We start from the raw sequence: 22,396 nt of genomic DNA on the forward strand, positions 1-22,396 counted from the left end.
ATCAGACCCAGTGTCTCACCATGGGGTGCGCCCGTTCTCTTTCAAAAGAAGAAAGATGGAACGTTAAGACTCTGTATTGACTACAGAGGATAGAATCAATTAACAATTAAGAATAAGTATCCTATTCCTAGGATTGATGAACTTTTGAATCAGTTAAGTGGGACCCAAATGTTCACAAAGATAGATCTCAAATCCAGGTACTACCAAATTGGAAGCAAGGAGTAGGACATCCCAAAGACATCATTCAATACTTGCTATGGGCATTATGAGTTCACAGTCATGCTGTTTAGATTGACTAATGCCCCGACAACATTCAATCGTCTTATGCAAGATATTCTCAGAGAATACTTGGATGATTTTGTTCTTGTCTTCTTTGATGATATCTTGGTATACTCAAAGAATGCTACAGACCATGAAGATCATGTGCGCAAGGTCCTGGAAATCCTAAGGAAACACCAACTCTTTGCAAAGAAGAGAAAATGTTCTTTCTCTGTTGACCAGGTGGAATACTTGGGATTCATAGTGTCAAAGGATGAGATTTCTCCTGACCCCACAAAGATCCAAGCAATCGTAGAATGGCCAGAACCCAACTTAGTAAAGGAAGTCAGAGGATTCCTAGGGTTAACCGGATGGTATAGGATCTTTATACCTAGGTATGCTCAGATAGCATCCCCCTTAACTAACCTTCTCAAGAAGAGTACACTTTTTCAGTGGACTGCAATGTGTTAGAGTGCCTTTGACAAGCTAAAGATAGCCTTAGTAACCAACCCTGTCCTTAAATTGCCAGATTTTACCAAACCCTTTGAGGTAGTTACTGATGCCGGTGGGTTTGCCTTAGGTGGTGCTCTAATGCACGAAGGTCATGCAGTGGCCTATGAATCCAGAAAACTCAGAACACATGAGAGAAATTGTGCCGTTCATGACTTGGAGTTACTCTCAGTAAGTAGTGTATGCTCTGAAGTTGCAGAGACATTATCTTTTGGGACAAAGGTTCACCTTGATGAGACAGATCATCAAAGTCTGAAGTGGATCCTCACCCAAAGGGATCTCAACATGCATCAAAGGAGATGGATGTAAACCTTGTAGAAATTTGATTTTGAAATAAAGTATCGGGCAGGGAAAGAAAAGGTGGTTGTAGATGCGCTCAGCAGAAAAGCCTCCTTGCTTGCAATAACAGTGGTGTCAAATCCATTGATCAATGAAGCAAAGGACAAAATCTTGTAGGGCAAATTCTTTGCCCCTATTGATGAGGGAATAAAGGGAAGAATTCTGAGAGAAGCCCATGATAGCCTGATAGCTGGGACATCCAGGGTTTGAAAACATTTTGGGAGCTCAACAAAATGAGCTAGATACATGACAGCAGAGACTTTTAGGAACAATGTTTAGATAAAAGAAGATTTTGGGGGAGAGAGAGAGAGAGAGAGAGAGAGAGAGAGAGAAGAGGATTTACTTAGAGATTACCCTAACTCGCGAGATAAGGACATCTTGAATCTTTTAAGTGGGGGAGAATGTAAGATTCCTCCCAAGTCATGTACCAATTCTCTTTTAATAAAGGTTTAAAGAAGACTTCGAGAGAGACTATAAGGCTAGACACGTTAAGAAAGTGATAGAGTAAAAATATTAGTTTCAAAAATCTAAAAATAAATAAGAAGATAAGAATAGATCTATTAAGAGATAAATATCCCCAAAAATAGAATTTTGAATTTAGGTCAGAGGAGGTCATATTTAGAGTACTTTTACATATTTAGAATCCATGCATACTAAAAATATGGAAAAACAACGCGTATCTAAAGATGGCGTGTTTGCAGCGGCTATGTTCAGACATTTTTGCCTATTATACCCACGCTAGCTTGTAGGCCAGATGCCTTCCGGTTCTTTTGACTCACTACATGGCCATATTCTGGGTTTTGATCAAATAGTTATGGCCAAAACATATTTTTGGTTCTATTAGGGTCCCTACACAGGGAAACTATAAGAAGGCAGCAAGTAGCCTCAAGGTGATTCTAGACCTTAAGATGTATATATATATATATATATCTTCATTCTCACTTGTGCATATTCTTAGATGCTGGTGGAGTCTTCACACACATCATTTTCAACAAAGAGTTATTGTAATTACGCGGAGTTAAGGTAAAAATTTACTGCTTAATCTCATTTACGCATTGTTTTGTCAACTTTGCATTAAAACTATTCTCTAACTAAGTAAATAATCTCATATTAACTTCCTTATGCGAATTAGTGATTGAATAATCTTACTTTTTGAAATCGTTTCAGAAATTGATATTTCTTTTTAATTTCCCACTCTTTTATGGATGAAATTGTGTAAATTTCACTCCATTATTACTCTATAATTAGTAAAACACTTAGAAAATTGTGAATAAATCAAGTTAAGCTAAATTATGCATGAAATCATAGAATTTTATTTAATCCCACTCTATTTTATTTTATTGCACTCTTAATCATGCATTTTTGGCTTGAATTATATAAATTTGACTTGGTAAATTAAGCACGCTTTAGATTAATCACATCTTTGAATAAATTCTAGAAACTTAATAGTAAATAAATCTTCCATTATTTTTTTTGTAATTTATTAGGATAATTTAGCTAATGTTTAAGCTAAAATGACTATTTTTAGCTAAAAATTTAGATTTCACTATTGAAAAATTAGGGAAAAAAAAGGAATCAAGAATTCATGCAAAAAATTTAACTATAGAACCCTTTTGCTTAAATTTTAAGCTAGTAAGTTAATTACTAAATGCTTTTCAACCATTCTAGCTCATTTTTACTCTAAAACATGACCTAGTTTCAAGAAAATTTCTAAAAATTATGGTTTTTTTGCTAAAGTAGGCATTCAAATGCTGAAATTCAGCAAAATTAAATAAGGAACCAAATTAATGTTGCTGACTTACAGATGCCGCTTTTTGCACAAAATTTGTGAAGCTGAATTCTTAGCACATACATATAGCGTTAGGTGCACTTTTTCTTAATCTGTTGAGTTTTCAAGTCATGGCACCCAAACACGCACTTGAGGATGTGAGTAACATCGTGGGACCAAGCAATGTCTCCGCCTGACCAAGTAATGCTGCCGTACGGAACAACTACCGCATCAATATTATCCAGGTTAGAAACGCTCTTTACGTTTTGCATAGACCATTGCATTATGCAACCTAGTAAGATTAGGAAGTCCCACACAAAAACTTGTCTTTAAAAAAAACAAGAAGGGTGTATAACAACGGCAAATGCCTTAATAAAGAATGTCAATCTCAAGTTAAAAAGATTGTTTTGTATTTTCTCTTGTTTGATTGGTTGTTACCAATTGATCAGTTGTCGCCGATCTTATGAGGTTTGATTGGTTGTCACCGGTCCACCCTAAAGCTATCCTCCTCCTTTGGGGGAACAACCCACTAGATGCTCGGAGTTGGACCCATCTAGGTGCATGAACTGCTTACTTCCGGGCATGAGATGCAAGTGGAGCAAATAAAAGCCAACTAAGGGGCACACCCTTGAGGGGGTAGGTAGGACTCAGTGGGGGCTCTGAGTTTTAAATATCACCGCCACACTGAGGATGAGGGAACTGGGGACCCATCTAGTAGTCCTCACCAAGTGGGTGAGTGATGTTCAAAGTTCTAAACCCCTCCAAAAATAATTGCTACCGCAGGAACCATGTCGCCCATGTTGGTGAAAGGGTTGCCTACTAGGGGAGCACGTGAATAATGTAATGAGTAAGTGATAATGTTATGATTGTGTTTGAGGATCCATTTGTTTTCAACTATTTTGGAAGAATTGTCTTCATGAATCGTGGACGGGAAATAATTAAGGAACATGTTCTTATATATTTTACAGTGTGATAGGACCTAATTAGATAACAAAAATGATTGGGTGCATGGGTGGAAAGTGGGTGGATGGATGCCTCAATGGCGCCATTCTATGGATGGGTGGACCCGATGAGTCAGGTAACTTTTCAAAATAATTATTATTTACGATCTGTTGAGTGCCATTTGATTGGAGGAATAGATTCTTATTAGAATAATTATGTTTCCCCTGGCGAGATAGAGTTAGGTCCCTTCTTTTGCTTGTATCCTCATATTTTCAAGAGATCGAGGTGTCGTCAATTGAAGACAAAGGGGACTTAGTTGCCTATCAAAAGGATCCCCTTGAGCCAGCTAGGCCGGGGATCTTACAGGTGGTGTCAGAGCCAATCTTAGTTTCTAGGATTTGTTATTTAAAGATTCACTATCAAGGGATTAAAACAAGTGATTGTTTATCATATGAGGACGAATCAATCATCTCTACTGGCCATAGAAGTGATTTGAATATCCTCACATGTCGAGACAATCATCCTATGAAAATGTGCTTGTATCTTGGGAGTGCACATGCAAGATATTTAAATATACAATAAAATTTGAGAAATAAGATTATGGAGGAAACCTTTTGAGGAAAAACATAGGGTGATCTAATTAAGAGATCAGTGTGACTAAATGACTAGAAGGATAGACCAAAACTTTGTTTAGAGAAATGTTTAGGATATATCTCACTAATTTGTAAGTTGTAAGTTATTAGGATTATAACTCCATTAAGGAGAGACCTGTGTAAGGTACCAACATAGGTTTGAATAGTTAATGTGTGAATGCCATCACTAGATGCTTTACACTAGGACGATCATCCGATTCCTGACCCCATCTCGGACAAACATGAGTCTAACTTCGGACGTGTAATTCCCCAAAAAAATGAAACTCTCGTGTGTATTAATCTTGAGTGCCTTTAGATGTGGTGCTATGATAAGTATTGATAGTTTTAAACTTTTCATAGATGATAGCTTTATGGTAGATTGTAAGGGAAGATTAAATTTTGAATTGTTTTCTTAATGACACTTAGCCATTTGTATGATTTTCTTTTTATCTCTATTATCCGTCAAGAATAAGAGGCTCAATGACCCAAAAAAATAGTTGAACGAAAATGTCTAGTATTACCAAGGGAAACTTGAAAGTTTACCCTTTCATGATTTTATTATGATGGAAATTATAGATTAACATGCCTATGACCAAGGATATAAGTAAAGTTAGTCAGCTATCATTGACTGTAAAACAAATAATTATTGCTTCAGCCTATAAGAGAAATCTAAGGAGAGTATTACTCTTCCTATAATATATGAGGTCAGATTTTATGGAGGAGTTGATTTAAATGAGTAAACTTATCACAGTGGATGGAGAGTGTCCCAGCAGTTAACCATGTTAAGTGTTGTACTTATTATATCATATAGAAAATATCATGAAATTTATATAGACCAGCTAACTAAAGACCTTTTCTCAAAAAAGAGAGTTTGAGTCTGAGAGACTTCTTGGATATTTTTTAGGCAAGAGAAAGTGTCTCGCCACCCCAAGAAAGCTTAGATAATGGCATTAAAGAAGTCCTTCATGGAGCCCAACTGGAACCATTCAAAGGTGAACAAAGGAATTTGGGAGAAGAAGTAGAGGCTTGGATAGAGTTCATGGACAAGTATTTCGATGTAGCTGGATGCAATGAAAGATGCAAGTTCACCCTTACTTGTTTAAAAATCGTGAGAAATGCTCGGATTAGTTGGAAGAACTATTGTCAATCTAACCACTAGAACCAGAATCAGTTGTCATGGGATGTCATGAAGGTACACCTTCGTGAAAGGTTTTGTCCTCGAGGATTTCAAGAGGATAAACTGAATCAATTTTTGGAGCTAACCCAAGAAGGGAAGACCCTGGAAGAATACCACCAAACTTTTGTTAAACTTCTCCTATTTACTCCATAGATAGATGAGGTAACTCTTCTCTATCGATTCATTCGGAATCGTAATCTACCTTTGAATAACCTAGTCAAGAACTACCAAGCCATTCTCTATTTGAGAAGCCATAATATGGCCAAAGACTATGATAAAGTTTTTTATATGAAAAGTGTCCTTCCATGTTTATCAAGAAGAGGTCCCCTAATTCAAGAGGAAGGTCAAGCCCATCCCTGGCTAAGAGGAATTGTGAGCTAGAGAAAAATCAAGGTCAAGAAATAGTGATAACATGGTTAGAGAGCAGATCTCCGACTCGTAAACATCGCATCAAGACCTTTCAAGAAAGAAGTTTTAGATACCAAAAACAAGGTCATCAAGAGAAAAATTACCCTTTCCTATTGAGATCATCCCTGGCTAGATCAAAAGAAAGAACAATCTTTTAGACAAGATTAGAAAGAAGAGATCTCCCTCAACTATATATCAAGAAAATGCAACAAGATTTCCCATGAGAACAAATGCTTCACAGGTGTAAACAACATGGCAACCTGAGGGCATATTTCACTAACTAACCAAGGACCCTTCTCTTCCCAAATCATGGAAAGGGAAAAACCCAATAGGATGGGCCAATATAATCCAAGAGGCAAGAATGAGGCTAGTATGAAGCCTAGAATATCCAAACGAGGAAGTGGTTGCCTAAGCTATGATTGTTTTGAATTAAGCTAGAGATCATTGATTCTTTAATCAAAGTTTAATTAAGAACATGTTAGGGAGTATGCTAGAGATTAACACAGGGATTGTGTTAGGAAGTATTATAGAGATTATGATAAGATTATAAACGAGAGATTAAGTTATAATTTTGATATATATTATACAAATGATGGGTTAAAGATAGCCAAACTCAACAAGTGTTCCTCTATGATGGGTTAAAGATAGCCAAACTCAACAAGTGTTCCTATGAGTAAATAGACGTTGATTGGTGCAAGATTCATGTGAAGTAAGGTATTCTAGAAGATGATGCTAAAGTTATGTATCTTGCTGTCATAGGTTAGATTGCATAAAGAATTAATCCCCTTACGTTTTTCCATGACAATTTATGAAGTACCATATTACATGGGGATATGGAATAAGGAATTTGTAAGGTAGAATTAGGGATAATAAAGAATGAGTTCATATCATATGAGAGTGTATATGGATGCATGAACTTAGGATAATAAGACCAATTAACTTTAGAATAATGAAAACATTTTGGGAGCTTAACAAAATGAGCTAGACACATGAAAGCAGAGACTCTTAGGAACAATGTTTAGATAAAAGAAGATTTTGAGAGAGAGAGAGAGAGAGAGAGAGAGAGAGAGAGAGAGAGAGAGAGAAGAGGATTTACTTAGAGATTACCCTAACTCGCAAGATGAGGACATCTCGAATCGTTTAAGTGGAGGAGAATGTAAGATTCCTCCCAAGTCATGTACCGATTCTCTTTTAATATAGGTTTAAAGAAGACTTAGAGAGAGACTATAAGGCTAGAAACATTAAGAAAGTGATAGAGTAAAAATATTAGTTTCAAAAATCTAAAAATAAATAAGAAGATAAGAATAAATCTATTAAGAGATAAATATCACCGAAAAAAATTCAAATTTAGGTGATAGGAGGTCATATTTGGAGTACTTTTACATATTTAGAGTCCATGCATACTAAAAATATGGAAAAGTAATTCGTATCTAAAGATGATGTGTTTGCGGCTATGTTCCTACATTTTTGTCTATTATACCCATGCTAGCTTGTAGGCTAGATGCCTTTTGGTTCTTTTGACTGGCTACATGGCCATATTCTAGGTTTCAATCAAAGAGTTATGACCAAAATAATTTTTTGGTTCGGTAAGAATGCAGCAAGTAGCCTCAAGGTGATTCTAGATCTTGAGATGTGTGTGTGTGTGTATATATATATATATATATATATATATATATATATATATATATATATATCTTCATTCTCACTTGTGCATATTCTTAGACACTGCTGGAGTCCTCACACACATCATTTTCAACAAATAGTTGTTGTAATTATGCAAAATTAAGGTAAAAATTTACTCCTTAATCCAATTTACGCATTGTTTTGTCGACTTTGCATTAAAATTGTTCTCTAATTAAGTAAATACTCTCATATTAACTTCCTTATGTGAATTACTGATTGAATAATCTTACTTTCTAAAATTGTTTCAAAAATTGATATTTCTTTTTAATTTTCCACTCTTTTATGCATGAAATTGTATAAATTTCACTCCATAATTACTCTATAATTAGTAAAATGCTTAGAAAATTGTGAATAAATCAAGTTAAGCTAAATTATGCATGAAATCATAGAATTTTATTTAATACCACTCTATTTTATTTTATTGCACTCTTAATCATGCATTTTTGGTTTGAATTGTATAAATTTGACTTGGTAAATTAAGTACGCTTTAGATTAATCACATCTTTGAATAAATTCTAGAAACTCAATAGTAAATAAATCTTCCATTATTTTTTTGTAATTTATTAGGATAATTTAGCTAATGTTTAAGCTAAAATGGCTATTTTTAGCTAAAAATTTAGATTCCAATATTAAAAAATTAGGAAAAAATAAGGAATCAAGAATTCATGCAAAAACATTAACTATATAATCCTTATGCTTAAGTTTTGGGCTAGTAAGTTAATTACTAAGTGTTTTTCAACTATTCTAGCACATTTTTACTCTAGAACATGACCTAGTTTCAAGAAAATTGCTAAAAATTATGTTTCTTTGCTAAAGTAGGCATTCAAAGGCTGAAATTTAGCAAAATTAAATTAGGAACCAAATTAGTGTTGCTCACTTAAAGATGCCGCTTTTTGCACAAAATTCGTGAAGCTGAATTCTTAGCACATACTTATAGCGTTAGATGCACTTTTTCTTAATCTTATAGCATTAGGTGCACTTTTTCTTAATCTTTTTCTAGATGCCTTCTGGTTCTTTTGACTGGCTACATGGCCATATTCTGGGTTTCAATCAAAGAGTTATGGCCAAAATAATTTTTTGGTTCGGTAAGAATGCAGCAAGTAGCCTCAAGGTGATTCTAGACCTTGAGATGTATATATATATATATATATATATATATCTTCATCTCACTTGTGCATATTCTTAGACGCTGGTGGAGTCCTCACACACATCATTTTCAACAAATACTTGTTGTAATTACGCAAAATTAAGGTAAAAATTTACTACTTAAGCCAATTTACGCATTGTTTTGTCGACTTTGCATTAAAATTGTTCTCTAATTAAGTAAATACTCTCATATTAACTTCCTTATGCAAATTAGTGATTGAATAATCTTACTTTCTGAAATTGTTTCAGAAATTGATATTTCTTTTTAATTTTCCACTCTTTTATGCATGAAATTATGTTAATTTCACTCCATAATTACTCTATAATTAGTAAAACACTTAGAAAATTGTGAATAAATCAAGTTAAGCTAAATTATGCATGAAATCATAGAATTTTATTTAATCCCACTCTATTTTATTTTGTTGCACTCTTAATCATGCATTTTTGGCTTGAATTATACAAATTTGACTTGGTAAATTAAGTATGCTTTAGATTAATCATATCTTTGAATAAATTCTAGAAACTTAATAGTAAATAAATCTTCCATTTTTTTTTGTAAATTTTTAGGATAATTTAGCTAATGTTTAAGCTAAAATGGCTATTTTTAGCTAAAAATTTAGATTCCAATATTGAAAAACTAGGAAAAAATACGGAATCAAGAATTCGTGTAAAAAAATTAACTATATATGTTAGAATTAGGGTTGCAGGAAAGCACACAAAGCTTGGAGAAGAAGAAGCAAGAATGCACACAACACACAATGTATTAGATTGTGTCAATGTACAAAAGATAAGTTAGCCCTAAAATGATGGGGGCGTATATACAAGCCGGGGAAAAAACCTCCTAAAGAGGGAAAAAGTGCCCCGGTGGTCCTAAGTGTGTTCACACACATCACTGCCTATATATATGGCAACAAATCCCCCCTGGGAGTGATGGTGTGAACGAGAGCTGGCACACTCATGTATAGGGAAGTGCCATGCCCGAAGTAGATCAATCCACAAAGGGGAGCAAGCCCAAAGCTTTGCGCCTTTGTGAAAAGATCGGCGAGGTTGTCCTGCGCATTGGCACATAGACCAAGCTGATCTCTCCTACTGAGAGTCTCTCCCTGACATAGTGATAATGCACCTCAATGTGCTTTGTGTGAGCATGAAAAAACTGGGTTTCTCGTCGCAACTGCCAATGCGCTCTGACTGTCAGTGTAGATAGAGGTGGCACCAACACCCAAGTCAGCCCCACAAAGCCGTCTGAGCCACACACACTCAACCGTAGTAGCTGTGAAAGCTGCCCTGTACTTAGCTTCACAACTAGAAGTGGCCACAGTAGGTTGCTTCTTACTCAACCAAGATATGCATGAGCTACCGAGCATGAAACAAAAACCACTTGTGGACACTCTTGTGACATAGCAACCAGCCCAATATGAGTCCAAAAAAGCATGCAAATCTGGCGGCAACGATCCCCCCTTGGGATAAAACAACCCAAGATGTATGGTGCCACTCAAGTAGCCAAAGATGCATTTAACTGCCTTTTCCAATGCTGAGACCCTAGGCTATGCATAAACCTGCTCACCTGTGAGACTGCAAACTGAATGTCTGGCCTCGTAATGCATACATAAATGAGGTAACCAACAGCTATCTGATAGAATGTGACATCAAAGTGATCTCCAGCATCATGAAGACTCAACTTCAAACTTGTCTCCATTGGAGTAGCAATAGCTTGCAGTCTTCAAGACCAAATCTCCGCAATAATGTCTCAATATACTTTGTCTGACACAAAGCAATACCTCCATCACACTGCTTAAACTGTATCCCCAAATAATGATGCAAATGCCCCAAATCTGACATCTCAAAAGAGGCATTCAAATCAGCCTTAAAATCAGCAAATATGACTCTCATTTGGTCCTGTTAGCAGCATGTCATCGACATAGAGAGCAATGACTAAATGTACATCATCCACACATTTAACATACAAAGTGCTTTCTGTTGGACTATTCTGAAAGCCATGCACAGTCAAATATGCATGCATCTTTTCATACCAAGCTCGTGGAGCTTGCTTTAAACCATATAAAGCCTTTTTCAACCTGCACACTTTGTTTTCCTGCCCTCTTTGAATAAAACCATGAGGCTGCCCTCTTTGTTTTCCTGCCCTCTTTGAATAAAACCATGAGGCTGCGATACATACACCTCCTCATGCAAATCTCCATTCAAGAACGCAGTCTTTATGTCTAACTAATGTACATTCCAACCATTATGAGCTGCCAATGCACAAATGCTACGAATTGTAGTCATACAACAAGTGGGAGCAAAGGTCTCATCAAAATCAATGCCCTTTTCTTGAGCATAACCCTTTGCAACAAGTCTAGCCTTATAGATGTATGAATGTGGAATGTGGATATGGATGTATGAATGTGGAATGTGGATATGGATGTATGGATGTGAATGTGAATGTGGATGTATGGATGTGGGTATGGATGTGGATGTATAGATGTAGATATGGAATGTGGGTGTGGATGTGGAAATGGATGTATACATGTGGATGTGGAAATGGATGTGGATGTGGATGTGGATATGGATGTATGAATGTGGATGTGGATGTGGATATGGATGTGTATGTATGAATGCGGATGTGGAATTGGATGTATGATGTGGATGTACGAATGTGGATGTACGAATGTGGATGTGTATGTAGAATAATGAATGCAAATGTGTATGTGAAATGACGTGTCATCTCGATATGAGTGAATGGATGAGATGTGATGACATGTGAATTGGGATGTGAATATATGATATGTGATGTGAATGAATCTGAGGTGATGAGATGGAAAATGATGTGATTGGATGAGAATGAGTACACATATGAATGGAATGTGGAATAAGTAATGTGGACTGATGAGGGATAATGTGGAAAGACGAGAGTTCAATATAGAAACTGTATTTGTGATCTGTTTGTAAATGACTGATAATGTGGAAAGACGAGAGTTCAATATAGAAACTGTATTTGTGACCTGTTTGTAAATGACTGATAATGTGGAAAGACGAGAGTTCAATATAGAAACTGTATTTGTGACCTGTTTGTAAATGACTGTGTTATGTCAAGAATGCTGGGGGTCTTGTTTTCTTAAAGGCAAGTTTTTATGTGGGACTTCCTAGTCTTACTAGGTCGTGTAATGCAACAGTCTATGCAAAACTTAAAGAGCGTTTCTAACCTGGAGATGATCTCAATAGGAAAGGGTAATTTTTCTCTTGATGACCTTGTTTTTGGTATCTAAAACATCTTCTTTCTTGAAAGGTCTTGATACGATGTTTACGAGTTGGAGATCTGCTCTCTAACTGTGTTATCACTATTTCTTGACCTTGATTTTTCTCTAGCTCACAATTCCTCTTAGCCAGGGATGGGCTTGACCTTCCTATTGAATTATGGGACCTCTTCTTGATTAGCATGGAAGGACTCACATCCTTCTTTGGACACTTTTCCTATTAAAAACTTTATCATAGTCTCTGGCCATAATTATGGTAGTTCCTAGGTTATTCAAAGGCAGATTAAGATTCTGAATGAATCGATAGAGAAGAGTTACCTCATCCATCTCTGGAGTAAATCGGAGAAGTTTAACAAAAGTTTGGTGGTATTCTTCCAGGGTCTTCCCTTCTTGGGTTACCTCCATATTTAACCCATCATTTGTATAATCTATATAAAAATTTGTAACTTAATCTCTCATTTATAATCTTATCATAATCTCTATAATACTTCCTAACACAATCCCTGTGTTAATCTCTAGCATACTCCCTAACATATTCTTAATTAAACTTTGATAAAGAATCAATGATCTCTAGCTTAATTCAAAACAATCACACCTTAGGCAACCACTTCCTAGTTTGGATATTCAAGGTTTCATAGAATAGTTATTCCAACTAATCCGAGCATTTCTCGCGATTTTTAAACAAGCAAGGGTGAACTTGCTTCTTTCCTTGTATCCAGCTACATCGAAACACTTGTCCATGGTTTCTATCCAAGCCTCTACTTCTTCTCCCAAATTCCTTCGTTCACCTTTGAATGGTTCGAGTTGGGCTCCATGAAGGACTTCTTTAATGCCATTATCCAAGCTTTCTTGGCAAGACACTTTCTCTTGCCTAAAAAATATCCAAGAAGTCTCTCAGACTCAAACTCTCTTTTTTGAGAAAAGGTCTTTAGTTAGCTGGTCTATATAAATTTCATGATATTTTCTATATAATATAATAAGTACAACACTTAAACTCTCTTTTTTGAGAAAAGGTCTTTAGTTAGCTGGTCTATATAAATTTCATGATATTTTCTATATAATATAATAAGTACAACACTTAACATGGTTAACTATTGGGACACTCTCCATCCACTGATAAGTTTACTCATTTAAATCGACTCCTCCATAAAATCTGACCTCATATATTATAGGAAGAGTAATACTCTCCTTAGATTGCTCTTATAGGCTGAAGAAGCAGTAATTATTTGTTTTACAGTCAATGATAGCTGACTAACTTTACTTATATCCTTGGTCATGGGCATGTTAATCTATAATACTTCCTAACACAATCCCTATGTTAATCTCTAGCATACTACCTAACATATTCTTAATTAATCTTTGATTAAAGAATCAATGATCTCTAGCTTAATTCAAAACAATCACAGCTTAGGCAACCACTTCCTAGTTTGGATATTCTAGGCTGCATACTGACCTCATTCTTGCCTCTTGGATAAATATTGGCCCATCCTATTGGGTTTTCCCTTTCCATGATTTGGGTAGAGAAGGGTCCTTGGTTAGTTAGGGAAATATGTCCTCAAGTGGCCATGTTGTTTACACCTGAAGCATTTGTTCTCATGGAAAAGCTTGTTGCATTGTCTTTATTCTTGATATATAGTTGAGGGAGATCTCTTCTTTTTAATCTTGTTGTCTAAAAGGTTGTTCTTTCTTATGATCTAGCCAGGGATGATCTCAATAGGAAAGGGTAATTTTTCTCTTGATGACCTTGTTTTTGGTATCTAAAACATCTTCTTTCTTGAAAGGTCTTGATACGATGTTTACGAGTCGGAGATCTGCTCTCTAACTGTGTTATCACTATTTCTTGACCTTGATTTTTCTCTAGCTCACAATTCCTCTTAGCCAGGGATGGGCTTGACCTTTCTCTTGAATTATGGAACCTCTTCTTGATTAGCAAGGAAGGACTCACGTCCTTCTCGACACTTTTCATATAAAAAACTTTATCATAGTCTCTAGCCATAATTATGGCAAGAGAAAGAGGATGGCTTGGTAGACGAGGTTTCTTGACGAGGTTATTCAAAGGCAGATTAAGATTCCGAATGAATCGATAGAGAAGAGTTACCTCATCCATCTCTGGAGTAAATCGGAGAAGTTTAATAAAAGTTTGGTGGTATTCTTCCAGGGTCTTCCCTTCTTGGGTTACCTCCATCTTTAACCCATCATTTGTATAATCTATATCAAAATTTGTAAGTTAATCTCTTGTTTATAATCTTATCATAATCTCTATAATACTTTCTAACACAATCCCTGTGTTAATCTCTAGCATACTCTCTAACATATTCTTAATTAACTTTGATAAAGAATCAATGATCTCTAGCTTAATTCAAAACAATCACACCTTAGGCAACCACTTCCTAGTTTGGATATTCTAGGCTTCATAGAATAGTTCTTCCAACTAATCCAAGCATTTCTCACGATTTTTAAACAAGGAAGGGTGAACTTGCTTCTTTCATTATATCCACCTACATCGAAATACTTGCTTCTTTCATTGTATCTAGCTACATCGAAATACTGTCCACGGTTTCTATCCAAGCCTTTACTTCTTCTCCCAAATTCCTTCGTTCACCTTTGAATGGTTCCAGTTGGGCTCCATCAAGGACTTCTTTAATGCCATTATCCAAGCTTTCTTGTTGGCGACGAGAAACTTTCTCTTGCCTAAAAAATATCCAAGAAGTCTCTCAGACTCAAACTCTCTTTTTTGAGAAAAGGTCTTTAGTTAGCTGGTCTATATAAATTTCATGATATTTTCTATATGATATAATAAGTACAACACTTAAAAGGGTAACAGTTGGGACACTCTCCATCCACTGATAAGTTTACTCATTTAAATTGACTCCTCCATAAAATCTGACCTCATATGTTATAGGAAGAGTAATACTCTCCTTAGATTGCTCTTATAGACTTAAGCAATAATTATTCATTTTATTGTCAATGATAGCTGACTAACTTTACTTATATCCTTGTTCATGGGCATGTTAATCTAGAATTTTCATCACAATAAAATCATGAAAGGGTAAACTTTCAAGTTTCCCTTGGTAATACTAGACATTTTCGTTCAACTATTATTTTATTTTTATTTTTTTGGTCATTGAGCCTCTTATTCTTGTCGGATAATAGAGATAAAAAGAAAATCATACAAACTTCTAAGTTTCATTAAGAAAACAATTTAAAATTTAATCTTCCCTTACCATCTACCATAAAGCTATCATCCATGAAAAGTTTAAAACTATCAAATACTTATCATAGCACCACATCTAAAGGCACTCAAGATTAATACACATGAGAGTTTCAAATTTTTTTTTGGAATTACACGTTCGAAGTTTGTCCGAGATGGGGTCAAAAATCGGATGATTGTCTTAGTGTAAAGCATCTAGTGATGGCATTCACACGTTAACTATTCAAACCTATGTTGGTACCATAGGTGTCCCCTTAATGGAGTTATAATCCTGATAACTTACAATTTACAAATTAATGAGATATATTCTAAACATTTCTCTAAACAAAGTTTTGGTCTATCCTTTTAGTCATTTAGTCACACTGATTTCTTAATTAGATCACCCTATGTTTTTCCTCAAATGTTTTCCTCCCCAATCTTATTTCTCAATTTTTATTGTATATTTAAATATCTTGCATGTGCACTCCCACCAAGATACAAGCACAATTTCATAAGATGATTGTCTCGACATGTGAGGATATTCAAATCACTTCCATGGCCAGTAGAGATGACTGATTCGTCCTCATATGATAAACAATCACTTGTTTTAATCCCTTGATATCTTTAAATAACAAATCCTAAAAACTATGATGGGCTCTGTTTTACCACTTGTAAGATCCCCACCCTAGCTGGCTGAAGGGGATCCTTTTGATAGGAAACTAAGTCCCCTTTGTCTTCAATTGACGACACGTCGATCTCTTGGAAATACGAGGATACAAACAAACGAAGGGACCTAACTTTATATCACCAGGGGAAACGTAATTATTCTAATAAGAATCTATTCCTCCGATCAAACGGCACTCAACAGATCATTATTTTGAAAAGTTACCTGACTCATCGGGTCCACCTATCCATAGAATGGTGCCATCGGGGCATCCATCCACCCACTTTCCACCCATGCACCCAATCATTTTTGTTATCTAATTAGGTCCTACCATACTGCGAAATATATTAAAACAGGTTCCTTAATTATTTCCCGTCACGATTCGTGAAGACAATTCTTCCAAAATAGTTGAAAACAAATGGATCTTCAAACACAGTCATAACATTATCACTTGCTCATTGCATTATTCACGTGCTCCTAGGCAACCCTCGCACCACCAACAACATGGGCGACATGGTTCTTGCGGCGGTAGCAATTATTTCTCGAGGGGTTTAGAACTTTGAACATCAGTCACCCGCTTGGTGAGGACTACTAAGTGGGTCTCTAGTTCCCTCGTCCTCGGTGTGGCAGTGACGTTTAAAACTCAGAGCCCCCATTGAGTCCTACCTACCCCCTTGAGGTTGTGCCCCTTAGTTGGCTTTTATTTGCACCACTTGCTCCTCGCACCCGGAAGCAAGCAGCTCATCCACCTAGATGGGTCCAACTTCGAGCATCAGTGGGTTGTTTCCCCAAAGCAGGAGGATAGCTTTAGGGTGGACCAACGACGACAACCAATCAAACCTCATAAGATCGACGACAACCGATCAATTGGTAATAACCAATCAAACCTCATAAGATCGGTGACAATCGACCGATTGGTAAGAACTAATCAAACAAGAGAAAATACAAAATAGTCTTTTTAACTTGAGATTGACATTCTTTATTAAGGCATTTGCCGTTGTTATACACCCTTCTTGTTTTTTTAAAGGAATGTTTTTGTGTGGGACTTCCTAATCTTACTAGGTCTCACGTAATGCAACGGTCTATGTAAAACTTAAAGAGCGTTTCTAACCTGGACAATATTGATGCGGTAGTAGTTCCTGCACGGCAGCGTTACTTGGTCCAGCAGAGACATTGCTTGGTCCCACGATGTTACTCACATCCTTGCGTGCGTGTTTGGGTGCCATGACTTGAAAACTCATAAGATTAAGAAAAAGTGCACATAACGCTATACGTATGTGCTAAGAATTCAGCTTCACGAATTTTGTGCAAAAAGCGGCATCTTTAAGTGAGCAACACTAATTTGGTTCCTAATTTAATTTTGCTAAATTTCAGCCTTTGAATGCCTACTTTAGCAGAAAAAACATATTTTTTAGCAATTTTCTTGAAACTAGGTCATGTTCTAGAGTAAAAATGTGCTAAAATGGTTGAAAAACACTTAGTAATTAACTTACTAGCCCAAAAGTTAAGCATAAGGGTTATATAGTTAATTTTCTTGCATGAATTCTTGATTCCTTATTTTTTCTTAATTTTTCAATACTGGAATCTAAATTTTTAGCTAAAAATAGCCATTTTAGCTTAAACAATTAGCTAAATTACCCTAATAAATTACAAAAAAATAATGAAAGATTTATTTACTATTGAGTTTCTAGAGTTTATTCAAAGATGTGATTAATCTAAAGCGTACTTAATTTACCAAGTCAAATTTGTACAATTCAAGCCAAAAATGCATGATTAAGAGTGCAATAAAATAAAATAGAGTGGGGTTAAATAAAATTCTATGATTTCATGCATAATTTAGCTTAACTTGATTTATTCATAATTTTCTAAGCATTTTACTAATTATAGAGTAATTATGGAGTGAAATTTACACAATTTCATGCATAAAAGAGTGGAAAATTAAAAAGAAATATAATTTTTTGAAACGATTTCAGAAAGTAAGAATATTCAATCACTAATTGGCATAAGGAAGTTAATATGAGAGTATTTACTTAATTATACAAAACAATGCGTAAATTGGATTAAGCAGTAAATTTTTAATTCCATGTAATTACACCAACTCTTTGTTGAAAATGATGTGTGTGAGGACTCCACCAGCGTCTAAGAATATGCACAAGTGAGAATGAAGATATATATATATATATATATATACATCTCAAGGTCTAGAATCACCTTACTTGCTGCATTCTTATAGTTTCCCTGTTTAGAGACCCTGACCGAACCAAAAAATTGTTTTGGCCATAACTCTTTGATTGAAACCTAGAAAATGGCCATGTAGCCAATCAAAAGAATCGAAAGGCATCTAGCCTACATGCTACCATGGGTATAATAGGCAAAAATGTCTGAACATAGCCGTAAACATGCCATCTTTAGATACACATTGCTTTTCCATATTTTTAGTATGCATGGACTCTAAATATGTAAAAGTGCTCTAAATATGACCTCCTATCACCTAAATTCAAAATTATATTTTTGGCGATATTTATCTCTTAAGAGATTTATTCTTATCTTCTTATTTATTTTTAGATTTTTGAAACTAATATTTTTACTCTATCACTTTCTTAACGTTTCTAGCCTTATAGTCTCTCTCGAAGTCTTCTTTAAACCTATATTAAAAGAGAAAAGGTACATGACTTGGGAGGAATCTTACATTCTCCCGTACTTAAAAGATTCGAGATGTCCTCATCTCGCGAGTTAGGGTAATCTCTAAGTAAATCCTCCTCCTCCTCTCTCTCTCTCTCTCTCTCTCTCTCTCTCTCTCTCTCTCTCCCCCAAAATCTTCTTTTATCTAAACCTCCAATCATTCCTTCATCGGAGTATCTATGACATCATTGGCAACCAGAACACTCACCACCTGTTCACTCAGGGGCCTTTTCTCGATAGTTCCTAGCTCATAGTACCCAACAGATAATCACTTATAAAAATCAAGATGGAATCCTCGTTGAAGATCAGCAAGATCAACCAACAGATCCATATAAGAGAGCTATGGACTCATCAGTTGAGGACCAGCAAGGTCAATCAACCAGATCCATACTCGGTTTCAGAAAACAACTCTTACTCCTTGTTCCAATATCTTCCACGACGCACGTGTGGGTATCTTCGGTGACCCAGAGCCCGAGCACCGTATGGTCAGTACCCTCTAGGATCCTTCGCAGGTCACCTAGTGCTTCACTCATAGGCCGCTTCCTTGGTCCCTCATCCACCGTACCGAAAGCTCACCATTTAAATCGAACTGAGGCTGTTGGTCAAGATCTCGGCCGACCTTGCTACACGAGACGTCCTCCATTGACTCTCCGTCAGCAGTTGCAACTTGATCAGTTAGGTCCACGACCTTAATCACAAGATGGTCAAAATGCTTCCCCAGCATTTTTGACATAACACAGTCATTTACAAAGAGGTCACAAATACAGTTTCTATATTGAACTCTCGTCTTTCCACATTATCATTCATTTACAAACAGGTCACAAATACAGTTTCTATATTGAACTCTCGTCTTTCCACATCATCAGTCTCATTTGTAAACAGGTCACAAATACAGTTTCTGTATTGAACTCTCGTCTTTCTACATTATCCCTCATCAGTCCACATGACTTATTGCACATTCCATTCATATGTGTACTCATTCTCATCCAATCACATCATTTTCCATCTCATCACCTCAAATTTATTCACATCACATATCATATATTCACATCCCAATTCACACATCTCATCCATTCACTCATATCGATGACACATCATTTTACATACACATTTGCATTTATTATTCTACATACACATCCACATCCGTACATCCACATCATAAATCTAATTCCACATCCGCATTCATACATACACATCCATATCCACATCCACATCCACATCCACATCCACATTTATACATCCATATCCACATCCACATCCATACATCCATTTCCACATCCACATCCACATGCATACATCCATTTCCACATCCACATTCATACATCCACATCCACATTCCATATCTACATCTATACATCCACATCTATACCCACATCCATACATCCACATTCACATTCACATCCATATATCCATATCCACATTCCACATTCATATATCCATATCCACATTCCACATTCATACATCCACATCCACATTCACATTCATACATCCATTTTCACATCCTCATTCATACATCCACATCCGAATACATACTTCCATACATCCACATTCATACATCCACATCCGAATACATACTTCCATACATCCACATCCACATCCATACATCCATTTTCATATCCACATTCATACATCCATTTTCACATCCTCATTCATACATCCATACATCCATTTTCATATCCACATTCATACATCCATTTTCACATCCTCATTCATACATCCACATACACATACATACATCCATACATCCACATCCACATCCATACATCCACATCCACATCCATACATCCACATCTGCATCTATACATCCATTTTCACATCCTCATTCATAAATCCACATTCACATACATACATCCACACCTCCACATCCACATCTACGTCCATCCACACATCCACACATCCACACATCCACATCCACATCCTTATCCACATCCACATCGTCCATACATCCATTTTCACATCCACATTCATACATCCACATCCACATACATACATCCATATCCGCATCTACATCCATACATCCACATCCACATTCACATCCATACATCCATATCCACATTCCACATTCATACATCTATACCCACATTCACATTCATACATCCACATCCACATCTACATTCATACATCCACATCCACATCTACATTCATTTACATCCACATCCACATCCACATTCATTTACATCTATTTGACTCCTATCACATCTTATCACATCTATTAATAGAATGTAGGAGAATTCTAATTTTTTGATATAAAGATTCTTTACGCATCTAATTAGGCATAAAGATAACTTTAGTAGGAATAACACTTTTATAAAAATCCTTTTATGCATCTATTTAGGCATAAGTTCAATTTTAAGGAAAATAACACTTTCGAATTAAAAATAAACCTTTTATGCATTTTACTATACATAAATTCCATTTTAATGAGAATAACACTTTCAAAATAAAAATAAATCTTTTATGCATCTAACTATGCATAAATTCCATTTTAATGAGAATAACACTTTCAAAATAAAAATAAATCTTTTATGCATCTAACTATGCATAAATTCCATTTTAATGAGAATAACACTTTCAAAATAAAAATAAATCTTTTATGCATCTTTCTATGCATAAAATCAATATTGATAAGAATAACTCTTTTGAATTAAAAATAAAATTCTTTATGCATCTTTCTATGCATAAAATCAAAATTGATGAAAATAACTCTTTTGAATTAAAAATAAAATTCTTTATGCATCTTTCTATGCATAAAATCAAAATTGATGAAAATAACACTTTTGGATTAAAATAAATTCTTAATGCATCTTTCCATGCATAAATCCAATTTAGTAGGAATCACACTTTTAGAATAAAAGAATTTCTCTTATGCATCTAATTTATGCATATCACACTTTTAATTAAAAAAAATCTTTTATGCATATGTTTATTCATACAAATCATTTATGATGAAAATCACTCTTTTAATATAAAAGAATTTCTTTGTATAAAAATCATTCATGATAAAAATCATAATTTTAATATAAAAAAATATCATTTATGCATATGTTTATGCATACAAATCTTTTATGTTGAAAATCACTCTATTAATATAAAAGAATTTCTTTTATGCATCTATTTATGCATAAAAATCATTTATGATGAAAATCACACTTTTAATATAAAAAATATCTTTTATGCATATGTTTATGCATACAAATCATCTATGATGAAAATCACTATTTTAATATAAAAGAATTTCTTTTATGCATCTATTTATACATAAAAATCATTTATGATGAAAATCACACTTTTATAATCAAAATAACAATTTCAATATACTTCCTTCTATGCATGGAATTTAATTCTAAAGAAAGTAACACTTTTTTAATAAAATATTTTTAGTATGCATTTTCTTATACCTAGGATGAAAATTAACACCTTAAGAATACATATACGATGGAATGAAAATTAACACTTTAAGAATACATATACGATGGGAATTACTCTTTTTGAATTAAAAAAATTAAAACTTATTTTTCACAATTTTAGAAAATTTTGCCATAACCTTCTTTGTATGGCTGACCATTTTTCAATTTTTAATTCTCTAAAATTAATTGGAAGTTCAACAAGAGTATTTAAATCATTCTAATGTAAACATTTTCTACTTATCATAGCGAAACATTATGAAAAACTTGATTTTATCCATTAATCATTCATCCAGGATAAAGAATGGTTGGATTTACTAAAGAAGAGAGGGGAATGCCTTT

The sequence above is a fragment of the Cibotium barometz genome, chromosome 7 (genome assembly GCF_041138505.1).
Source record: "Cibotium barometz isolate CiBa-2024 chromosome 7, ASM4113850v1, whole genome shotgun sequence".
Classification (NCBI taxonomy): domain Eukaryota; kingdom Viridiplantae; phylum Streptophyta; class Polypodiopsida; order Cyatheales; family Cibotiaceae; genus Cibotium; species Cibotium barometz.